This window comes from Schistocerca serialis, chromosome 6, assembly GCF_023864345.2.
Source record: "Schistocerca serialis cubense isolate TAMUIC-IGC-003099 chromosome 6, iqSchSeri2.2, whole genome shotgun sequence".
NCBI classification, from domain to species: domain Eukaryota; kingdom Metazoa; phylum Arthropoda; class Insecta; order Orthoptera; family Acrididae; genus Schistocerca; species Schistocerca serialis.
Genome location: NC_064643.1, coordinates 555,356,020 through 555,369,065, shown reverse-complemented (window position 1 = coordinate 555,369,065; position 13,046 = coordinate 555,356,020). Strand labels below are relative to the sequence as shown.

Below are 13,046 nucleotides of genomic sequence, written 5' to 3'. Positions count from 1 at the left end.
TTATATTCGCATGGCTGTAACGGATCGTGCAGCCACGTCTCGATCCCTGAGTCAACAGATGGAGACATTTGCAAGACAACAACCATCTGCACGAACAGTTCGACGACGTTTGCAGCAGCATGGTCTATCAGCTCGGACACCATGGCTGCGGTTACCCTTGACGCTGCATCGTAGCAGACAGGAGCGCCTGCGATGGTGTACTCAACGACGAACCTGGGTGCACGGATGGCAAAACGTCATTTTTCGGATGAATCCAGATTCTGTTTACAGCATCATGATAGTCACATCCGTGTTTGGCGACACTGTGGTGAACGCACATTGGAAGCGTGTATTCGTCATCGCCATACTGGAGTATCACCCGACGTGATGGTATGGGCTGCCATTGGTTACACGTCTCGGTCACCTCTTGTTCGCATTTACGGCACTTTGAACAGATGACGTTACATTTCAGATGTGTTACGACTCGTGGCTCTACCCTTCATTCGATCTCTGCGAAACCCTACATTTCAGCAGGATAATGCACGACCGCATGTTGCAGGTCCTGTACGGGGCTTTCTGAATACAGAAAATGTTCGACTGCTGCCCTGGCCAGCACATTGTCCAGATGTCTCACCAACTGAAAACGTCTGGTCAATGGTGGCCGAGCAACTGGCTCGTCACAGTATGCCAGTCACTACTCTTGATGAACTGTGGTATAGTGTTGAAGCTGCGTGGGGACTCAATGACTCAATGCGCAGGCGTATCAAGGCCGTTATTACGGCCAGAGGCGGTTGTTCTGGGTACTGATTTCTCAGGATCTATGCACCCAAATTGCGTGAAAATGTAATCTCATGTCAGTTTTAGTATAGTATATTTGTCCAACGAATCCCCGTTTATCATCTGCATTTCTTCTTGGTGTAGCAATTTTAATGGCCAGTAGTGTAACAGTGACCTCGTGTGTCGATTATGATGGCATGAAAGGTGTTTAATCTCTGAAGCAAGGTACTGGGGTGCTACGCGACGAGGAGTCGGTGAAGTAGACATAGAGTGTGGTAGTCACGCAGTTTGTCTTGCCGCAGCCACCCTACCTGGGAGTATGAAGCATTAACATGATCATATCGGCGACTGTTGCAGGTGTAACGCATACAGGCATTCATGGCTAGTTCTAACCGTCTTTTGTTTTCACTACTCATGCCTTGTTGAGTTACATCACAATAGTGAAGGTTCGGTAGAACGAGTGCTTGCACGAGCTGGCGTTTCAAGTCTTGGAACACTCTCGAAAGGTGTTCCATTGGGTTGAGGTCGGAATTCTGGGTAGGCTAGCCTATTTCAGGAATGCTACTATCCACAAACCATTGCCTTACAGATGGTGCTTCATGACAGCGTGCATTATCATGCTGATACAAACTATCATCGTTTCCTTAAATTTCTCTCTGCAGTACCCAGTACTCAATGCTGTAAACGTATTGATGTTCTTCCGCATTTAGCGTTTCGTTAATCGCAATTTGGCGACTACACCCTAATAACGTAAACCATCTCCATACGGTAACACCACCCCCTCCGTAATTCACTGTTGGCATGGCGCAAAACAAGATCTTGGGTAGTGATATCTAGGCATTCGCCCAGCCCTAACTCTTCCATCAGACTGACAGAGTACAGCGTCTTTCCACTTCACAACCACAACACCAACAGTCTACTTGGGTAGCTTTAGATGCGCTGAAATGTCCCATGATGGATTTGTTACTCAGGTGTCGTCCAGCGACTAGTCCACGTTCGAAGTTACTGAGCTCGCCTGACTGATCCATTCTGTCGTTACTGTTTCTGTACTGACTACACAAAATTCCCCGCCTCGTTTTACACTGTAACCACCTCTCGTAACATCTATTGTTCAGTTCCGTATTTCATTGGCGTATCGCGATATTTTTGATCAGATAGTGTAATGTTCTAGGGTGAATCGAACTCCACCGACAACATTTCAGTGTTGTTCAGGGATATTTTCTCAGTATTTTCGTACAATGGAATCGTGGCCTTCCTGTTCCTTGTTACAGGGAAATTGTATTTTCTTTGATTTCGTACCCTCGTTTACCTTTTCATCCGTATTTCACTGAAAATATCCGCACAACAGTGTAACTACCTACGATGTAACTACCTACGATATGCACTGTTAAGTCTTGTATGGAAACGAACTTGCTCCATCCACTCACAGTATTTGCTGTGTTAAAGTCTGTAATGCCCGTTGTACTTTTCACCCTCAAAACTGCTTTCAGTACTGCTCGGTTCTATGTCGGGTTTCTTTATCTGGCAATGTTAGTTGTACATTGTCAATGATACGGAGTTTTATGGATAGGTTTACTGATAAAGAATTGGCCGATACACACGAAATATATGGGTTAAAATGAATACAATGGAAGAACGCCCGCAAAGTAGATCGTATGACGTACTGTCAAGCCGGAATTAAAGGATCACTTTTTCGAACCTCCGTAACTGTTTCCCATTGCGACGCACGAGTTTCAAATTTGGCTCAAAGTTGCCTATAGTTGGCCTGTTTTTCGCCGATGAAGAAACGCGACGAAATTACATCGATTAACTGGTTACCGCTAACTGATCGAAGAGTTTTTACACAGTTGGGATTACACTTCGAACCTTTAATATCCGTATTAATATGTTTGTTTGTCATTTTTTTCACGTTTGAGTTTGCAAAAAACAAGCGAAATGACAAGTGAAGCAAACATCTACATCTACATTTATACTCCGCAAGCCACCCAACGGTGTGTGGCGGAGGGCACTTTACGTGCCACTGTCATTACCTCCCTTTCCTGTTCCAGTCGCGTATGGTTCGCGGGAAGAACGACTGCCGGAAAGCCTCCGTGCCCGCTCTAATCTCTTTAATTTTACATTCGTGATCTCCTCGGGAGGTATAAGTAGGGGGAAGCAATATATTCGATACCTCATCCAGAAACGCACCCTCTCGAAACCTGGCGAGCAAGCTACACCGCGATGCAGAGCGCCTCTCTTGCAGAGTCTGCCACTTGAGTTTATTAAACATCTCCGTAACGCTATCACGGTTACCAAACAACCCTGTGACGAAACGCGCCGCTCTTCTTTGGATCTTCTCTATCTCCTCCGTCAAACCGATCTGGTACGGATCCCACACTGATGAGCAATACTCAAGTATAGGTCGAACGAGTGTTTTGTAAGCCACCTCCTTTGTTGATGGACTACATTTTCTAAGCACTCTCCCAATGAATCTCAACCTGGTACCCGCCTTACCAACAATTAATTTTATATGATCATTCCACTTCAAATCGTTCCGCACGCATACTCCCAGATATTTTACAGAAGTAACTGCTACCAGTGTTTGTTCCGCTATCATATAATCATACAATAAAGGATCCTTCTTTCTATGTATTCGCAATACATTACATTTGTCTAAGTTAAGGGTCAGTTGCCACTCCCTGCACCAAGTGCCTATCCGCTGCAGATCTTCCTGCATTTCGCTACAATTTTCTAATGCTGCAACTTATCTGTATACTACAGCATCATCCGCGAAAAGCCGCATGGAACTTCCGACACTACCTACTAGGTCAATAGCACGGGACAATCCCGTGCTATCAGATCGTTTACCGTAAACGGATCATGTTACGAAGAAAAATCAAGTTGACAATAGTGTTTCAGTTGATATTAATGTCCTCTATGATACTATCTGAAACTATCAGGACCCTATTCCGTCGATAACTTTTATAGTATTACATCGGCTGCATTTGAGCACGCCGAACGCACAGAATGTTCTAGGAGGTCAGCAAAACCGCAGCTTTGCCTGTGAGACGCTGTGCCTGTCGCTGGCAAGGGTATCAATAGCGCCAGCGTTACAAGCTTTAGCAGCGATGCGGCATCAGAGTGGTTTAAATACGCTTGTTAGACGCCTGTTGACAGAGGGTGTACGCTTCAAAAGACCTTCTTTAATCGTTGGTGCCGTGCGCAGATAATTACTTGAATAGCGTCTAATTTCCTCGTCTGGTGTTGTCTCGTCTCTAGCAAAGTCTCTGCTTTTTGTCTGCTCTTCACTATAAGCCACGACAACGTAAACTTTTGTAGGTTCCCCACATATCGCCTCTGCAATTCTCGGCCCTCTCAATACCCTCCCCTCCCATCTTCCCTCCTGCAGAAACTTACAGATTCAGACCACTATCTATCATTAAATTCAAGATCAGTTCAATATTTAGATAACAACCCGAAAGTTTGACACTCAGAGGTTGTCTACGAAAAATGATTTCAAAATGCTTTTTGAAAAAAGCGTACCTAAATGTTGGAAGCAACTTCAAGACGACATTACAAAAAAAAAAAAAAAAAAAAAAAAAAACTATTCCTCTTAAAAAGAAACGGAAATATTCTTGGTGGAATGATGACTGTAGTGACTTAATCGTAGAGAATAACTATTTGTATGTTCTGCTACCAGACAAATTTATTTACTTTATGTTTAATTTAACATATTGCAATGCGTTTCGATCGTGTTTTGATCATCATTTGGTTTTTAAGTACACAGAAAAATGCTACTTAAAGATAGTCTTTATCTAAATTAACATAGGACTGTTTTTCTTTACTGTTCACTGCTTGTAGGCTATTGGGAAGCGTTGTATATTACAATAACGTAAAAACTGTACACTGGAATAATTTGTTTCGTCTGGGCGTTGGTCAGACGGGACAATGACACATTTCAAACAACTACCTTCTTCTGACAGGATGCTCTTAACACTAGAGGAAAATTTTATTGTTTCGGGACACAACTTTCTGCCCTGGGACTGTACTATTTCCATTAATCGGAAAAAAGAAGAATAATGGATGTCGTGATTACCTGTCAATGGAAGTGTGTAATATCTAAAAGTTGCTTAAGGACGTCTTTCACAATAAAGGAAATGATCCAGAATGGGCTTGTTGGTGTCAATGTTCTGAAGGAATTGGGAAGTGTGCACCGAATTTTAAAATTACTAGTTACACAATTGAATATCAATCCAGATGATGCAAATTCAGAGTGTCTGCGTTTCAGTCATAATGTCATTCGCCCTTGGGTACGGCATCCTCTGCTAAAAACAAAAGAGAAAAATCAGCCTCAGGTTAACATCCTTACAACTGTTATGAGGTTTCCTGCATCGGTATCTACATCAATACTCTATGATTCATAATTAAGTGCCTGGTAGAGGGTTCATAGAGTCGCTTTCACATTATTGCTTTACCATTCCGCTCTCTAACAGCGCGCAGGTAAAACGAGCACTTAAATTCTTCCCTGCATACTCCGATTTCACTTATTTAATTGCAATGATCATTTCTCCCGGTGTAGATGGGAGCCAACAAAATGTTTTCGCAGTCGGAGGAGAACGTTGGAGATCGAAATTGCGTGAAAAGATCTCACCGCAATAAAAAACGCCTTTGTTTTAAAGATTGCCACCCCATCTTGCTTATCTTACCGGTGACACTCTCTCCCTATTTCGCGATAATACAAAACGAGCTCCCGTTCTTTGAACTTTTTCGATATCCTCCGTCAGTGCCAAATTCCTTTATTGTATAATGAGCTTCTTCATATATCCGCAGAAAAAATGAAGCACTTGTTAGATATGTCTAAATAGTTTGATGTACAATACAGTGGGTATTGTTTGAAGTTACTTTCTGAGTGGATAGTTCAGTTTATTTTTCCTCTGTTTGATTTTTTCTTTCTCATTGTTTCTTGCCCTCTTTGCAACTATTTTTTAGGTTTGGAAGTTAATTAAATAAATATAGTTTATTATTTCAGTACGTCAGATAATATATTCTGTTGCTATTATTTTTGCCATTGTCAAACAAAATTATATTTTTGTTTATAAACTGTGCTATTCCACAATGTACGAGTACTTTTACAGAATATGCAACTTTCTTACATAGGAAGCTACGTAACTTTCTAAATATTCTAAAGTATGCTAACTACATGTAGCTGTTCTATAATACTTGCTGTATCGCTTGATAATGCGTGACAAAATGCGTAAATAAATTTTGTTCCATTCCACGTGAATGAGTGTGCCGCATGAGCGTGATGTAATCCAGTACAGAAAGATCAGCATCGCTCGTAATGCGATCTGTCTTTTTTATTGCATTGCAAATCTAGATTTCAATTGACAGTGGAGCTATCATCAATGCTGTAAATAGCCCGCATCTCGTGGTCGTGCGGTAGCGTTCTTGCTTTCCACGCCCGGGTTCCCGGGTTCGATTCCCGGCGGGGTTAGGGATTTTCTCTGCCTCGTGATGGCTGGGTGTTGTGCGCTGTCCTTAGGTTGGTTAGGTTTAAGTAGTTCTAAGTTCTAGGGGACTTATGACCACAGCAGTTGAGTCCCATAGTGCTCAGAGCCATTTCAAAAATGCTGTAAATAAAAAGTAATACTAGAATCAAACATAGAAAGTGCATACTGATCAAACGTGATGTCACAGTTGTATTCAGTTGCAATTCCATAGTTACATACCGTTATAAGTATTCATGTAGACTGAACGTAATTATAATGTCACATATTTTCATCTAATCGGTTATGTACAAGCATTAGTCAGATGATGTTTGGATTGTGGGACGCTCAACTGCGCGGTTGTCCGCAGCTCGTGGTCGCGCGGTCGCGTTCTCGCTTCCCGCGCTCGGGTTCCCGGCTTCGATTCCCGGCGGGGTCAGGGATTTTCTCTGCCTCGTGATGACTGGGTGTTGTGTGATGTCCTTAGGTTAGTTAGGTTCAAGTAGTTCTAAGTTCTAGGGGCTGATGACCATAGATGTTAAGTCCCATAGTGCTCAGAGCAATTTTTGAACTGCGCGGTTATCTGCGCCCGTACAAATTCCCAATCTTTGCTCAGTCCAATCTCGCTACTTGCATGAATGATGATGAAATGATGAGGACAACACTAACACCCAGTCATCTCGAGGCAGATGAAAATCCCCGACCCCGTCGGGAATCGAACCCGGGAGCCCGTGCTCTGGAAGCAAGAACGCGAACGCGAGCTGGCATTAGTCCGACTGAGGCCGCTGTTTACAGATCTGTACTGCTAACGTCTGTCTGTGTCAGACAGGATAGCCAACGCCCTCTATTTATTGCTCATTTGTAAAAGAATGGGTTAAGCTAATTAGTAATACATAAAAATAAAGAGAATTCAAATAGTTTTATGGAAACAAATATTCCGATATTCTTCATGATAAGTGAAATGATAATTAAATCAATACCTTAAGCTGTCGGCAGGCGTTCATATACATCAACGGGGACAGTTGAAAATGTGTGCCCCGACCGGGACTCGAACCCGGGATCTCCTGCTTACATGGCAGACGCTCTATCCATCTTTTTTTTTCATTTTCTTCGGTGTTGAGCGTTGTGTTTCGTCGTTGTGAACGTCACGTGACATCTGTTCAAGTTCGTTTCTTGATTCTTCCACTCATTTTTTTATAACAGAGGCCAACCAGCTCTTTGACCGAACACGTTGAGCTACCATGCAGGCAGAAGTGAAATGATAATTAAATCAATCCACCTGAGCCACCGAGGGCACAGAGGATAGAACGACTGCTGGGATTTATCCCGTGCACGCTCCCCGTGAGACCCACATTCCCAACTTAATGTCCACACACTACATTCGTAGTTCCCCTGCCTATTACACTCATTAGTCGCGGCAGACAATCTTACCGAGTCCCGTAAGAGTTCGGGCAATGCATGTGCATCCGCACAGAAGAAGATGGTATCTGTTCTTTCGGACATGGTCGAAAGAACAGATACCATCTTCATATAGTTAAGAGGTCATCGATCGCCTAGTCCGCCCCCGGCAGTTGAGTGGTCAGCGCGACAGACTGTCAATCCTAAGGGCCCGGGTTCGATTCCCGGCTGGGTCGGAGATTTTCTCCGCTCAGGGACTGGGTGCTGTGTTGTTCTAATCATCATCATTTCATCCCCATCGACGCGCAGGTCGCCGAAGTGGCGTCAAATAGAAAGACCTGCACCAGGCGAACGGTCTACCCGACGGGAGGCTCTCGTCACACGACATTTATCAGTCACCTAGAATTTGTTGTTGTTGTGTGGTCTTCAGTCCTGAGACTGGTTTGATGCAGCTCTCCATGCTACTCTATCCTGTCCAAGCTTCTTCATCTCCCAGTACCTACTGCCACCTACATCCTTCTGAATCTGCTTAGTGTATTGATCTCTTGGTCTCCCTCTACGATTTTTACCCTCCACGCTGCCATCCAATGCTAAATTTGTGATCTCTTGATGCCTCAAAACATGTCCTACCAACCGATCCCTTCTTCTAGTCAAGTTGTGCCACAAACTTCTCTTCTCCCCAATCCTATTCAATAACTCCTCATTAGTTACGTGATCTACCCACCTTATCTTCAGCATTCTTCTGTAGCACCACATTTCGAAAGCTTCTATTCTCTTCTTGTCCAAACTGGTTATCGTCCATGTTTCACTTCCATACATGGCTACACTCCATACAAATACTTTCAGAAACGACTTCCTGACACTTAAATCTATACTCGATGTTAACAAATTTCTCTTCTTCAGAAACGCTTTCCTTGCCATTGCCAGTCTACATTTTATATCCTCTCTACTTCGACCATCATCAGTTATTTTGCTCCCCAAATAGCAAAACTCCTTTACTACTTTAAGTGTCTCATTTCCTAATCTAATCCCCTCAGCATCACCCGATTTAATTTGACTACATTCCATTATCCTCGTTTTGCTTTTGTTGATGTTCATCTTATATCCTCCTTTCTAGACACTGTCCATTCCGTTCAACTGCTCTTCCAAGTCCTTTGCTGTCTCTGACAGAATTACAATGTCATCGGCGAACCTCAAAGTTTTTATTTCTTCTCCATGAATTTTAATACCTACTGCGAATTTTTCTTTTGTTTCCTTCACTGCTTGCTCAATATACAGATTGAATAACATCGGCCTAGAACTTAAAACTAATTAAATCTAACTAACCTAAGGACATCACACACATCCATGCCCGAGGCAGGATTCGAACCTGCCACCGTAGCTCGGCTCCAGACTGTAGCGCCTAGAACCGCACGGCCAATCCGGCAGGCTGTGGAACTGTAATTGTGAACAACTGTGACATGGCGTTTGATCAATGTGTTGTTTCTATGTCTGATCCTTGTATTACTTTTATTTATTTATTACATTGATGACAGCTGTTGAAATCTAGATCTGCAAAGCAATAAAAAAGATAGATCACATTACGACCGATGCTGACCTCCTTCCTGTCCTGTATAAATAAATACAACTAAGGAAAACAACAATCTTTTTTATTTACTGAAAAATTACGAAATAATGATATGCAACGTTCTTTGAGGGAGGTCTTCACTTTTTGACTCGTAATTTAGTGCAACAGAAGTGGCGAGCACAGCAAGTACTGGAGGAGGAGAGCAACGCCGTACGCTGCAGGCACACTGCCGGTGCCGAATCACCGGCGACGGGGTTTATGGTGGTGGGCACGACCCGGTACCCTCTGAGGTGACTAGGTGAGTCACATATTGTACAGAGCGGGTGCAGGACAAAGGCAGGAGGGCGAGTGGGCGCTAGGACGCGGGGGCGTGCGGTGACGTAGGCGTGGGCCGCTATCAGTCGCCAGATAAGGCGGCCGCGGCGCGCATCGATCTCCGGACGACGGCGACGCCGACGGGACGGCCTGGAAGCGCCTCCCAGCGTGCCGGGGTCGCAACAGGCGCACACGTCGCCACTCACAGCCCGGTCACCGTCCCCAGTCAATCTCACGCTGGCATCTGTTCTTCCTACTGCAGCTAGCTACCCGTCACCTGGAGGCGGGTTATCTTGCTTGCTTACTTCGGCGATGTTTGAAAAGATAAAAAAAAGAGCTCCGAAGTATGGATACCTATTATAAATTGAAGTTGCCGCCAAGTTTTTATGGTTACATGTGTATGATAATCTCCTATTACTCTAGATGATGATGAGGTCCCATACTCCGAGGAGCGTAGGGAACAATGCTGGGGTGCTGGAGACCCGCACCGCCGACTAGGTAAGGTACTAGCGGAGGTGGTTTGCCATTGCCTTCCTCCGACCGTAATGGGGATGAATGATCATGATGACACAACAACACCCAGTCATCTCGAGGCAGGGAAACTCCCTGACCCCCGCCGGGATTCGAACCCGGGACCCCGTGCGCGAGAAGCGAGAACTCTACCGCAAGACCATGTAGGTAAACTGCTAAAAAAAAAAAAAAAAAAAAAAAAATGTTAGTTAGTCCTCCCTTTCAGAGATTTCCAATTCACTAAAGATTTATTGTTGCAACAGTGCCTATGGAGTGCATGAAATGATTGCATTTACACATCAACATTACTAGCGATTCTGAGGTACCAGGAATCGACCCAAGGTGAAACATCCATATTAGTATGTGGTGCAGCCTCCACTGGCGGCAATGCACGCACTGACTCTGGCATCCAGTCGATCGTACAGATGGCGAATAGCCGGCCGCGGTGGCTGAGCGGTTCTAGGCGCTTCAGTCCGGGGGCCGAACCGCACAATAACCCTGGGTTCGGTGTGGGGCGGCGGAGGGGTGAAGTGGACTGCCGTAGTCGTGATGTGTCACTGCCAAGTAACATAGCTCGATGAAACTTCAACCATACATAGAATGAACTGCTCCAGTATAGTACAAAAGGTAACTGATGATATACCAAGTGAGACGACAGAAATTACGTTTATTTAAATGCGGTAATTACGCTGAGATCAGCACGATTTAAGATGATCACCTGGACATTAGTTCAAATGGCTCTGAGCACTATGCGACTTAACTTCTGAGGTCATCAGTCGCCTAGAACTTAGAACTAATTAAACCTCACTAACCTAAGGACATCACACACATCCATGCCCGAGGCAGGATTCGAACCTGTGACAGTAGCGGCCGCTCGGCTCCAGACTGTAGCGCTCAGAACCGCACGGCCACTCCGGCCGGCCTGGACATTAGTGCCATGTTTGTTAATAAGGTGTGTGATCAACAAGAAAGGCAATACTTGTTCTGCAGCGTGTAGCCATGCTGTCCACAAGTTGATAAGGCGTGCTTGCAATAGGGCCTCCCATTCCTCCACTAGCGCGGTTGACAGCTTCTTGATGGTCTTTCGAGCATGTGGGCGCCCTGCAATATGTCCACCTGACGCATCCGACACGTACTCAGTGGGATTTCATTGGGAGGACGGGTAGGCCAGTACATTCGCCGAATAACCTCTCTATCGAACAGCTCCGTCACCTACGCTGATCGATACGGTCGCACACTATCATACATAAAAATCAGGTCAGGGTGGAATGCACCTATGAAAAGCTCATGGGAGAGGGGTACAGTGTCACAACAACGTTGAGTATTGACTGTACAGTGTTCAAAGATTTAGAGGTCATCACGCTCATGCAATATTATGCCACTCCAGTCTGCAGCTCGTGGTCGTGCGGTAGCGTTCTCGCTTCCCTCGCCCGGGTTCCTGGGTTCGATTCCCGGCGGGGTCAGGGATTTTCTCTGCCTCGTGATGACTGGGTGTTGTGTGATGTCCTTAGGTTAGTTAGGTTTAAGTAGTTCTAAGTTCTAGGGGACTGATGACCGTAGATGTTAAGTCCCATAGTGCTCAGAGCCATTTGAACCATTTATGCCACTCCATACCGTAACAACTTGACTTCCAGAAAGATCAGGTTAGTCACTGTTCCTGGTTGCATTACGTTTTCCCATTTCTCGCCACACCAGTAGGCGTCAAGTATCACTAATCTGACAATATGCTCTCATTCGAGCACACCACCCCACTCCTCCTTGGTCCAATCCCTGTCCTACGCCATTGCCACCACTGGAAACGGTGCACTGCTGTTAAATGGCCCCCATCGGAGGTTCGAGACCTCCCTCGGGCATGGCTGTAACTGTTGTCCTTAGTGTAAATAAATTTAATTAGTGTGTAAGCCTAGGGACCGATGACCTCAGCTGTTTGGTCCCATAGTCCTTACCACAAATTTTTTCCCGTTAAATGTCGTCGCAATTGCACGGGATGTTTGTCGTGGGTCCCTTCTTGCCTTTTGCACAATGTAATGGCTTTCTGCTGCTGTAGTTGACATTGTCACGACGACTGCATGGGAATGGTCTCCTTGCCCGACAATCGGTACCTTGTGTTCCGTGACGTCGCAGTTTTCTGTGCACGACTGAGAGACCTGTTTCAACATGCTCCCGCACTTTCATTCATTTCCACTGAGTAGTTAACACGTTACGGACTACACTGAAGCTCCAAAGAAACTGGTATGTGTATGCGTATTCAAATACAGAGATGTAAACTGGCAGAATCCGGCGCTACGGTCGGCAACGCCTACACAACACCACAGGTGTCTGGCGCACTTGTTACATCGGTTACTGCTGCTGTCATCACAGCTTATCAAGAATTAAGTGAGTTTCCGTTGCGGCCGGAAGAAGATAATGCAAGAACGGAACCGGTGATAACTGGAGAGAATCGTTCAATGTGACAGAAATGCGGCTCTTCCGCAAATTGCTGCAGATTTCAATGTTGGGCCCATCAACAAGTGTCAGCGTGCCAACCATTTAACGAAACGTCATCGATATGGGCTTTTGGAGCCGAAGGCCCACTCGTGTAACGTTGATGACTGCTCGCCGGCCGTTGTGACCGAGCGGTTCTAGGCGCTTCAGTCCGGAACCGCGCTGCTGTTACGGTCGCAGGTTTGAATCCTGCCTCGGGCATGTATGTGTGTGATGTCTGTAGGTTAGTTAGGTTTAAGCAGTTCTAAGTCTAGGGGACCGATGACCTCAGATGTTCAGTCCCATAGTGCTTGGAGCCATTTGAACCGTTTTGATGACTGCTCTACACAAGCTTTACGCCTCGCCTGGGCCCGTCAACACCGACATCGGACTGTTGTGACTGGAAACATGTTGCCTGGTCGGACGAGTCTCGTTTCAAATTGTATGGACCAGATGAACTTGTACGGGTATGGAGACAAGCTCATGAATCCATGGATGCCACATGTCAGCAGGGAACTGTCAAAATGGTGGAGACTCTGTAATGGTGTGGGTGTGCAGTTGGAGTCATATGG

The 13,046-nt window shown here is 45.2% G+C and overlaps 1 protein-coding gene across 1 annotated transcript in view; it reads left to right on the top strand.

Annotated features, from left to right (window-relative positions):
• The window catches only part of LOC126483684 (guanine nucleotide-binding protein G(o) subunit alpha), a 563,590-nt gene that overhangs the window by 413,598 nt on the left and 136,946 nt on the right, over positions 1–13,046 (top strand). The gene's annotated exons all lie outside the window — the stretch shown is intronic.